Source organism: Perca flavescens, chromosome 6 (assembly GCF_004354835.1).
Source record: "Perca flavescens isolate YP-PL-M2 chromosome 6, PFLA_1.0, whole genome shotgun sequence".
NCBI classification, from domain to species: domain Eukaryota; kingdom Metazoa; phylum Chordata; class Actinopteri; order Perciformes; family Percidae; genus Perca; species Perca flavescens.
Window position 1 is genome coordinate 1,104,181 of NC_041336.1, and position 11,266 is coordinate 1,115,446.

The 11,266-nt window shown below is 43.8% G+C and overlaps 1 pseudogene; it reads left to right on the forward strand.

The window, feature by feature from the left end:
* The first annotated feature begins 8,857 nt into the window (after window positions 1–8,857).
* Window positions 8,858–11,266, forward strand: part of LOC114556729 (complement C3-like) — a 35,063-nt pseudogene continuing 32,654 nt past the window's right edge.

Sequence of the window (11,266 nt, forward strand, 5' to 3'; positions counted from 1 at the left end):
GGTGGGTGTGTGTGTCTGTGTGTGTCTCTGTGTGTCTGTGTGTGTGTGTGTGTGTCTGTCTGTGTGTGTGTGTCTGTGTGTGTGTGTGTGTCTCTGTGTGTCTGTGTGTCTCTGTGTGTGTGTGTGTGTGTTTTTGTTCACCCATGCTCTGTGTGTGTCTCTGTGTGTGTGTGTCTCTGTGTGTATGTTTCTCTGTGTGTCTCTGTGTGTGTCTCTGTGTGTGTGTGTCTCTGTGTGTGTGTGTCTCTGTGTGTCTGTGTGTGTGAATGTCTCTCTCTCTCTCTGTGTGTGTGTGTGTTTCTCTGTGTGTGTGTGTGTGTGTGTGTGTGTAACCCAAAGTCCTGGTGGTTCACACACACACACACACACACACACACACACACACACACACACACACACACACACTTTTGGGGACTTTCGTTGCTTTAATAAAACAGTTTGTGTTGTGTTGTCAGTATTTTTTCTGCCTGTTTTGTATCTAAGCGTCTTGACTACAGTTGTGAGTGTCTGAGAACTGATGGAGGGTCCCTTTAAGAGAGCGCTGGGCCCCTCCACGCCTCACTGAGCATGCTCAGGGCCTTTGTTAGAGTCTGGGGGGGGAGATAGACGGACCGAGACCCTCCACAGACCACAGACCAGAGCCCAGAGGACGACACACAGACGCATCAGAGCAGCGGTGAGTCTCGAAATCATTTCAGATTTCACCAACTCATATTCTGATTCTGCATCAGGTGAAGAACGTGTGGAGCTCTGGACAGTTAACACGAGTCTGTCTTACTTTGTTCTTATCAGTTCTTTAGTTCTGTTTGGAAAATAATACTTTAAAAAACAATGTGTTAAAAAATTGTCAAAAAAATGTTTTAAAGAGTGTAAAAAATTCTTTTTTTAAAGTGTCAAAAAGTAGTTTAAAAAAATGTCAAACAAAAGTGTCAAAATTGTCAAAAAAATTGTCAAACAAATGTCAAAAAAAATGTCAAAAAAGTGTCAATTTTTATTTTTTTAAAGTGTCAAAAAAAATGTTTAAAAAAGTGTCAAAAAAGGCTTGAAAAAAAAGAGACAAAAATGCGACAAAAAATAAGCTTGAACAACCAATTAATCTCCCGTTCTGTTGTTATGAGCAGATGAAAAAATAATCTGAAACACACGATCCAAGTCGTTTTTGTAGCAGCAGATAAAGACAGACGAGTAATACTGATTCTAGATTTAATAAATTATATTAAAATAAGTAGTTAATGTGCATCTTTAGTCCCAGATATGAACTCTGTGTGTCTATACTGAAATCTTTCCAAAATGTTTCAGTTTTGGAAAAACCTTTTTTAACCTGTGGCAGTTCACCACTTACATTTGTACCATTTCAAGCTATTCATTGGACTTGAACTGCTAAAATGTCAATAAAAAACTAAAAGAATTGGGGTGTTCTAAAACTTTTGACCAGTAGTGCTAGTAGCAGTATATATATATATATATATATATATATATATATATATATATACACACACTACAGGCCAAAAGTTTGGACCCACCTTCATTCAGTGCGTTTCTTTTTATTTTCATGACTATTTACATTGTAGATTCTCACTGAAGGCATCAAAACTATGAATGAACACATATGGAATTATGTACTTAACAAAAAAAAAAAGTGTGAAATAACTGAAAACATGTCTTATATTTTAGATTCTTCAAAGTAGCCACCCTTTGCTTTTTTTTTATTAATAAGGGAAATAATTCCACTAATGAACCCTGACAAGGCACACCTGTGAAGGTAAAACCATTTCAGGTGACTACCTCATGAAGCTCATTGAGAGAACACCAAGGGTTTGCAGAGTTATCAAAAAAAGCAAAGGGTGGCTACTTTGAAGAATCTAAAATATAAGACATGTTTTCAGTTATTTCACACTTTTTTGTTAAGTACATAATTCCATATGTGTTCATTCATAGTTTTGATGCCTTCAGTGAGAATCTACAATGTAAATAGTCATGAAAATAAAAAGGAAACGCATTGAATGAGAAGGTGGGTCCAAACTTTTGGCCTGTACTGTATGTATCTTTTTACCGCTCCATAAATCAGAAAATACGATCAACAAACAGACATAAAAAATCCATTTGAAGAAGCGAGTTTTCTAGTTTCAGGCAGCCTTTCCTCTCATTGTTTTGTGAATTGAAAGTTTGACATTAATAGGATGTTTTTATTTATAACACTGTTGAAAGTTTGTCAAAATTATCTGGAAACACGTTCAGTTTCACGTTCCCCTCGTTAACCCGCCTCGGTCAGTGTTTGCTAAAGTCTTTAGGACATTCCTCTTCAGAGAAACTCCCCCACAAGTGGTATGTTCCAGCATCATTCTGCCCTATATTAATGTTTGTAGTGGTGGCGCCCTCTAGTGGCCGTAGTAGTTCTGACGGGAGCAGAGCAAGAGGTTAAAGAGCGCCACATTTTTTTGTATCTAACTGCCCTCCAACGGATTGGGCTTCTGATTGGGCTGAATATTTGGGCTTTCTGACGAGGTTCTGGTTCCTGCTGAACATTAGAATTTTTTCCCAGGGAACCGAACCCTACTCTTGCACTCGGCGAGCTACGCTGGTTGCCGTAGTGACGGCGCCGTTGATTACGGGAAGGTGTTTACGTAGGTGGAGCGTTCAACGCAGTAGGCTGTGAGAAAGTCAGGGTCCATACGCATTTTAACCAATACTTTTCCATGACTTTTCCATGAGTTTTTGGCAAATTTCCATGACTATGTGTTCCTGAAAATGTCAGTCGACATTCTACAATAAGAATACCAATCAGTGTTAAAGTTGACCCTCAGAGGTTTAACTATAAATGAATGATAATGTCTGTGGTTCATAGTGGGATTCATCATAATCTCTCCCTGAATACAACGCTGACGTTAAAACGACATGAAAATACATTTATTAATCACATATTATTATGATGATGTGTTAAAAACAATTCCATGACTTTTCCAAAACTTTCTGGGTCTTTTTAGGGTTTCCAAAACCTTTCCACGCCTGGAATTTGCATTTTTCAAATTCCATAACTTTTCCAGGTTTTTAAAAAAACGTATGAACCCTGGAAAGTGGACATGGAACTGGTGAGCAGAAAATGTATATAGGGCTTTGTGTGTGTATATATATATATATATATATATATATATATATTTTATACTATATATATAATATAGAGCCTTCCAGGCCAAAACCTAGGCTAAAACACACCGTAAACAGGCCTTAATATGTAGCGGAAAAAACACAGAATCAACCAATCAACACCAGCCACCAGTGTCATTTAAACAATCTGACATTTCTGGGCAAACTTTGGCTTTCAAAAAGAAAATCCGCACTTGCGGAAAATCCGCAATCTGACTCATAGTTTTAGTGTTAAAACTGATAAAATAATTGCTGTCTGTGGTTCTATATTTGGGCTGTGGCAATTATTTAGAAAAATAATAGCTCGCAGCAACATTTGGAGAAAAAGAACTATGAACTAGTTCATTTTTGGAACTGTGGACTTGGTTCAAAATGTTGAAGAATGAGCTATGAACTGAACTAGTTCATTTTAACATTTGTGAAATGAACTTTGAACTAGTGCATGTAGAAAGTGAACTTTCCCAACCCTGCAGACAGCAGACAAAATGCAGCAACTTCAGGTACGGTAAAGGAAGGACAGGCACTGCTAAAAACTGGTGTTAACCAGACAGTGGATTCGGTTTCAGATTCGGCAGAATATTAACCAGTGGATTCGGTATTCAGCCAAAACCCCAAAAATCTGGATTCGGTGCATCCCTACCAGAACACAACAAATGTTGATGACGACTCACTTTCACTCCTAACGAATGCTTTAAGCTAAAAATATAGCTATCTAGCTAGCTTAATATCCTCTCCGGTGTTGTGCAAAATAATGATTTTTAGGCAAAGTAGTTAAAAAACTTCATAAACTTCTTTGTCATGTTCATCAACGATGATAAATAATCTGACGTCGTTGACTTTATAAAGTTTAGTAGTAGAAAGTCTGTGTTGCTGCTCAGAGAATTTAGCATCGCCGGTCACTTACCTCTCACCGCTTCTCTGGTTTGTTGCCGTTTCTCTTCTACGGCATCTGGATCCAGATCGATGTACCGTTACACCGTTCAGTATTAACTTGCCTCCTGTGTGTGTTTCAGGGTGTTTGCAGCGTTTCCTCCCGGGGTCGGGAAGGTCCGGGATGCGGTGCGCTGTTGTCATGTTTCCCTCCAATATTGCACTCGTCCCGGCCTCCCCGGCCCAGGGGCTACAACCCCCCACCCACCCCCACTGGCCCAGTAACCACAACCCTAACACCCCGGCACATGGCTGGAGCTCAGAGATACAATCCATCAAACCAACAGAGGAGGTAGACGAGAGTTCATAGAGACGAGGTAGACAAGAGTTCAGAGAGACGAGGTAGACAAGAGTTCATAGAGACGAGGTAGAAGAGAGTTCATAGAGACGAGGTAGAAGAGAGTTCATAGAGAAGAGTTAGAAGAGAGTTCATGGAGACGAGGTGGAAGAGAGTTCATGGAGACGAGGTGGAAGAGAGTTCATGGAGACGAGGTAGAAGAGAGTTCATAGAGACGAGGTAGAAGAGAGTTCATAGAGAAGAGTTAGAAGAGAGTTCATGGAGACGAGGTGGAAGAGAGTTCATGGAGACGAGGTGGAAGAGAGTTCATGGAGACGAGGTAGAAGAGAGTTCATGGAGACGAGGTAGAAGAGAGTTCATGGAGACGAGGTAGACAAGAGTTCATAGAGAGGAGGTAGACGAGAGTTCATAGAGACGAGTTAGAAGAGAGTTCATGGAGACGAGGTAGAAGAGAGTTCATGGAGACGAGTTAGAAGAGAGTTCATGGAGACGAGGTAGAAGAGAGTTCATGGAGACGAGTTAGAAGAGAAGTTCATGGAGACGAGGTAGGAAGAAGAGAGTTCATGGAGACGAGGTAGAAGAGAGTTCATGGAGACGAGGTAGAAGAGAGTTCATGGAGACGAGGTAGAAGAGAGTTCATGGAGACGAGGGAAGTTAGAAGAGAGTTCATGGAGACGAGGTAGAAGAGAGTTCATGGAGACGAGGTAGAAGAGAGTTCATGGAGACGAGGTAGAAGAGAGTTCATGGAGACGAGGTAGAAGAGAGTTCATGGAGACGAGTTAGAAGAGAGTTCATGGAGACGAGGTAGAAGAGAGTTCATGGAGACGAGGTAGAAGAGAGTTCATGGAGACGAGTTAGAAGAGAGTTCATGGAGACGAGGTAGAAGAGAGTTCATGGAGACGAGGTAGAAGAGAGTTCATGGAGACGAGGTGGAAGAGAGTTCATGGAGACGAGTTAGAAGAGAGTTCATGGAGACGAGGTAGAAGAGAGTTCATAGAGACGAGGTAGAAGAGAGTTCATAGAGACAAGGTAGAAGAGAGTTCATGGAGACGAGGTAGAAGAGAGTTCATGGAGACGAGGTAGAAGAGAGTTCATGGAGACGAGGTAGAAGAGAGTTCATAGAGACGAGGTAGAAGAGAGTTCATAGAGACGAGGTAGAAGAGAGTTCATAGAGAGGAGGTAGAAGAGAGTTCATGGAGACGAGGTAGACGAGAGTTCATGGAGACGAGGTAGAAGAGAGTTCATAGAGAAGAGGTAGACGAGAGTTCATGGAGACGAGGTAGAAGAGAGTTCATGGAGAAGAGGTAGACGAGAGTTCATGGAGACGAGGTAGATGAGAGTTCATGGAGACGAGGTAGAAGAGAGTTCATAGAGACGAGGTAGAAGAGAGTTCATGGAGACGAGGTAGAAGAGAGTTCATGGAGACGAGGTAGAAGAGAGTTCATGGAGACGAGGTAGAAGAGAGTTCATGGAGACGAGGTAGAAGAGAGTTCATGGAGACGAGGTAGAAGAGAGTTCATAGAGACGAGGTAGAAGAGAGTTCATAGAGACTAGGTAGAAGAGAGTTCATAGAGAGGAGGTAGACGAGTTCATAGAGACGAGTTAGAATAGAGTTCATGGAGACGAGGTAGAAGAGAGTTCATAGAGAAGAGGTAGAAGAGAGTTCAAGGAGACGAGGTAGAAGAGAGTTCATGGAGACGAGGTAGAAGAGAGTTCATGGAGATGAGGTAGAAGAGAGTTCATAGAGACGAGGTAGAAGAGAGTTCATAGAGACGAGGTAGAAGAGAGTTCATAGAGAGGAGGTAGAAGAGAGTTCATGGAGACGAGGTAGAAGAGAGTTCATGGAGACGAGGTAGAAGAGAGTTCATAGAGAAGAGGTAGAAGAGAGTTCATGGAGACGAGGTAGAAGAGAATTCATGGAGACGAGTTAGAAGAGAGTTCATGGAGACGAGGTAGAAGAGAGTTCATGGAGACGAGGTAGAAGAGAGTTCATAGAGATGAGGTAGAAGAGAGTTCATAGAGACGAGGTAGAAGAGAGTTCATGGAGACGAGGTAGAAGAGAGTTCATGGAGACGAGGTAGAAGAGAGTTCATGGAGACGAGGTAGACAAGAGTTCATAGAGAGGAGGTAGACGAGAGTTCATAGAGACGAGGTAGAAGAGAGTTCATGGAGACGAGGTAGAAGAGAGTTCATGGAGACGAGGTAGAAGAGAGTTCATGGAGACGAGGTAGAAGAGAGTTCATGGAGACGAGGGAGAAGAGAGTTCATGGAGACGAGGTAGAAGAGAGTTCATGGAGACGAGGTAGAAGAGAGTTCATAGAGACGAGGTAGAAGAGAGTTCATGGAGACGAGTTAGAAAAGAGTTCATAGAGACGAGGTAGAAGAGAGTTCATAGAAACGAGGTAGAAGAGAGTTCATGGAGATGAGGTGGAAGAGAGTTCATGGAGACGAGTTAGAAGAGAGTTCATGGAGACGAGGTAGAAGAGAGTTCATAGAGACGAGGTAGAAGAGAGTTCATGGAGACGAGGTAGAAGAGAGTTCATGGAGACGAGGTAGAAGAGAGTTCATGGAGACGAGGTAGAAGAGAGTTCATGGAGACGAGGTAGAAGAGAGTTCATGGAGACGAGAAGAGAGTTCATGGAGACGAGGTAGAAGAGAGTTCATGGAGAGGAGGTAGAAGAGAGTTCATGGAGACGAGGTAGAGACGAGAGTTCATGGAGACGAGGTAGAAGAGAGTTCATGGAGAGAAGAGGTAGAAGAGAGTTCATGGAGACGAGGTAGAAGAGAGTTCATGGAGAAAGAGAGTAGGAGACGTGGTAGAGAGTTCATGGAGACGAGGTAGAAGAGAGTTCATAGAAACGAGGTAGAAGAGAGTTCATGGAGAGGTGAGGTTCATGGAGAAGAGAGTTCATGGAGACGAGGTAGAAGAGAGTTCATGGAGACGAGGTAGAAGAGAGTTCATGGAGACGAGGTAGAAGAGAGTTCATGGAGACGAGAGAAGAGGTTCAGAAGAGAGTTCATGGAGACGAGGTAGAAGAGAGTTCATGGAGACGAGGTAGAAGAGAGTTCATGGAGACGAGGTAGAAGAGAGTTCATGGAGACGAGGTAGAAGAGAGTTCATAGAGAGAAGAGGTAGAAGAGAGTTCATGAGAGAGGAGGTAGAAGAGAGTTCATGGAGACGAGGTAGAAGAGGAGTAGAGACGAGAGAAGAGAGTCATGGAGACGAGGTAGAAGAGAGTTCATGGAGACGAGGTAGAAGAGAGTTCATAGAGACAGGTAGAAGAGAGTTCATGGAGACGAGGTAGAAGAGAGTTCATGGAGACGAGGTGGAGAGTTCAGAGACGAGGTAGAAGAGAGTTCATGGAGACGAGGTAGAAGAGAGTTCATAGGAGAGAGAGGTAGAAGAGAGTTCATGGAGACGAGGTAGAAGAGAGTTCATGGAGAGACGAGGTAGAAGAGAGTAGAAGAGAGTTCATGGAGACGAGGTAGAAGAGAGTTCATGGAGACGAGGTAGAAGAGAGTTCATGGAGAGGTAGAAGAGAGTTCATGGAGACGAGGTAGAAGAGAGTTCATGGAGACGAGGTAGAAGAGAGTTCATGGAGACGAGGTAGAAGAGAGTTCATGGAGACGAGGTAGAAGAGAGTTCATGGAGACGGAGACGAGGTAGAAGAGAGTTCATGGAGACGAGGTAGAAGAGAGTTCATGGAGACGAGGTAGAAGAGAGTTCATGGAGACGAGGTAGAAGAGAGTTCATGGAGACGAGGGTAGAAGAGAGTTCATGGAGAAGGTAGAAGAGAGTTCATGGAGACGAGGAGTTCAAGGAACGAGAAGAGAGTTCATGGAGACGAGGTAGAAGAGAGTTCATGGAGACGAGGTAGAAGAGAGTTCATGGAGACGAGGTAGAAGAGAGTTCATAGAGACGAGTTTCATGGAGACGAGGTAGAAGAGAGTTCATGGAGGAGAGAGAGAGAGTCATAGAGAGAGGTAGAAGAGAGTTCATGGAGACGAGGTAGAAGAGAGTTCATGGAGACGAGGTAGAAGAGAGTTCATAGAGAGGTAGGAGAGTTCAGAGACGAGGTAGAAGAGAGTTCATGGAGACGAGGTAGAAGAGAGTTCATGGAGACGAGGTAGAAGAGAGTTCATGGAGACGAGGTAGAAGAGAGTTCATAGAGACGAGGTAGAAGAGAGTTCATGGAGACGAGGTAGAAGAGAGTTCATGGAGACGAGGTAGAAGAGAGTTCATGGAGACGAGGTAGAAGAGAGTTCATGGAGACGAGGTAGAAGAGAGTTCATGGAGACGAGGTAGAAGAGAGTTCATGGAGACGAGGTAGAAGAGAGTTCATGGAGACGAGGTAGAAGAGAGTTCATAGAGACGAGGTAGAAGAGAGTTCATGGAGACGAGGTAGAAGAGAGTTCATGGAGACGAGGAGAGAGAGTAGAGAAGAGGTAGAAGAGAGTTCATGGAGAAGAGGTAGAAGAGAGTTCATGGAGACGAGGTAGGTTCAGAAGAGAGAGTTCATGGAGACGAGGTAGAAGAGAGTCTTCATAGAGACGAGGTAGAAGAGAGTTCATGGAGACGAGGTAGAAGAGAAGTTCATGGAGAGAAGAGAGTTGGAGGTAGAAGAGAGTTCATGGAGACGAGGTAGAAGAGAGTTCATGGAGACGAGGTAGAAGAGAGAGTTCATGGAGAGTTCAGAAGAGAGTTCATGGAGAGGAGGTAGAAGAGAGTTCATGGAGACGAGGTAGACGAGAGTTCATGGAGACGAGGTAGAAGAGAGTTCAGAGAGGTAGAAGAGAGTTCATGGAGACGAGGTAGAAGAGAGTTCATGGAGACGAGGTAGAAGAGAGTTCATGGAGACGAGGTAGAAGAGAGTTCATAGAGACGAGGTAGAAGAGAGTTCATGGAGACGAGGTAGAAGAGAGTTCATGGAGACAGGTAGAAGAGAGTTCATAGAGGTAGGTAGAAGAGAGTTCATGGAGACGAGGTAGAAGAGAGTTCATGGAGACGAGGTAGAAGAGAGTTCATGGAGACGAGGTAGAAGAGAGTTCATAGAGACGAGGTAGAAGAGAGTTCATAGAGACGAGGTAGAAGAGAGTTCATGGAGACGGTAGAAGAGAGTAGAAGGTAGAGAGAGTTCATGGAGACGAGGTAGAAGAGAGTTCATGGAGACGAGGTAGAAGAGAGTTCAGAGGAGACGAGGTAGAAGAGAGTTCATGGAGACGAGGTAGAAGAGAGTTCATGGAGACGAGGTAGAAGAGAGTTCATGGAGACGAGGAGGTAGAAGAGAGTTCATGGAGACGAGGTAGAAGAGAGTTCATGGAGACGAGGTAGAAGAGAGTTCATGGAGACGAGGTAGAAGAGAGTTCATGGAGACGAGGTCAGAGTTCATGGAGACGAGGTAGAAGAGAGTTCATGGAGACGAGGTAGAAGAGAGTTCATGGAGACGAGGTAGAAGAGAGTTCATGGAGACGAGGTAGAAGAGAGTTCATGGAGAGTTCGAGACGAGGTAGAAGAGAGTTCATGGAGACGAGGTAGAAGAGAGTTCATGGAGACGAGGTAGAAGAGAGTTCAGGAGAGTTCATGGAGACGAGGTAGAAGAGAGTTCATGGAGACGAGGTAGAAGAGAGTTCATGAGGTAGAAGAGAGTTCATGGAGACGAGGTAGAAGAGAGTTCATAGAGACGAGGTAGAAGAGAGTTCATGGAGACGGGTAGAAGAGAGTTCATGGAGACGAGGTAGAAGAGAGTTCAGACGAGGTGAAGAGAGTTCATGAGGTAGAAGAGAGTTCATGGAGACGAGGTAGAAGAGAGTTCATGGAGACGAGGTAGACGAGAGTTCATGGAGACGAGGTAGAAGAGAGTTCATGGAGAAGAGGTAGAAGAGAGTTCATGGAGACGAGGTAGAAGAGAGTTCAGAAGAGAGTTCATAGAGAAGAGAGTTCATGTAGAAGAGAGTTCATGGAGACGAGGTAGAAGAGAGTTCATGGAGACGAGGTAGAAGAGAGTTCATAGGAGACGAGGTAGAAGAGAGTTCATGGAGACGAGGTAGAAGAGAGTTCATGGAGAAGAGAGTTCAGAGAGAGGTAGAAGAGAGTTCATGAGACGAGGTAGAAGAGAGTTCATGGAGACGAGGTAGAAGAGAGTTCATGGAGACGAGGTAGAAGAGAGTTCATGGAGACGAGGTAGAAGAGAGTTCATGGAGACGAGGTAGAAGAGTTCATGGAGACGAGGTAGAAGAGAGTTCATGGAGACGAGGTAGAAGAGAGTTCATAGAAGAGAGTTCATGGAGGGTAGAAGAGAGTTCATGGAGACGAGGTAGAAGAGAGTTCATGGAGACGAGGTAGAAGAGAGTTCATGGAGACGAGGTAGAAGAGAGTTCATGGAGACGAGGTAGAAGAGAGTTCATGGAGACGAGAGTAGAAGAGAGTTCATGGAGACGAGGTAGAAGAGAGTTCATGGAGACGAGGTATGAAGAGAGTTCATGGAGACGAGGTAGAAGAGAGTTCATGGAGACGAGGTAGAAGAGAGTTCATAGAGACGAGGTAGAAGAGAGTTCATGGAGAGAGAGAAGAGAGTTCATAGAGACGAGGTAGAAGAGAGTTCATAGAGACGAGGTAGAAGAGAGTTCATAGAGACGAGGTAGAAGAGAGTTCATGGAGACGAGGTAGAAGAGAGTTCATGGAGACGAGGTAGAAGAGAGTTCAAGAGAGAGGTATGAGTTCAGAGACGAGGTAGAAGAGAGTTCATGGAGACGAGGTAGAAGAGAGTTCATGGAGACGAGGTAGAAGAGAGTTCATGGAGACGAGGTAGAAGAGAGTTCATGGAGACGAGGTAGAAGAGAGTTCATGGAGAGGAGGAAGAGAGTTCATGGAGACGAGGTAGAAGAGAGTTCATG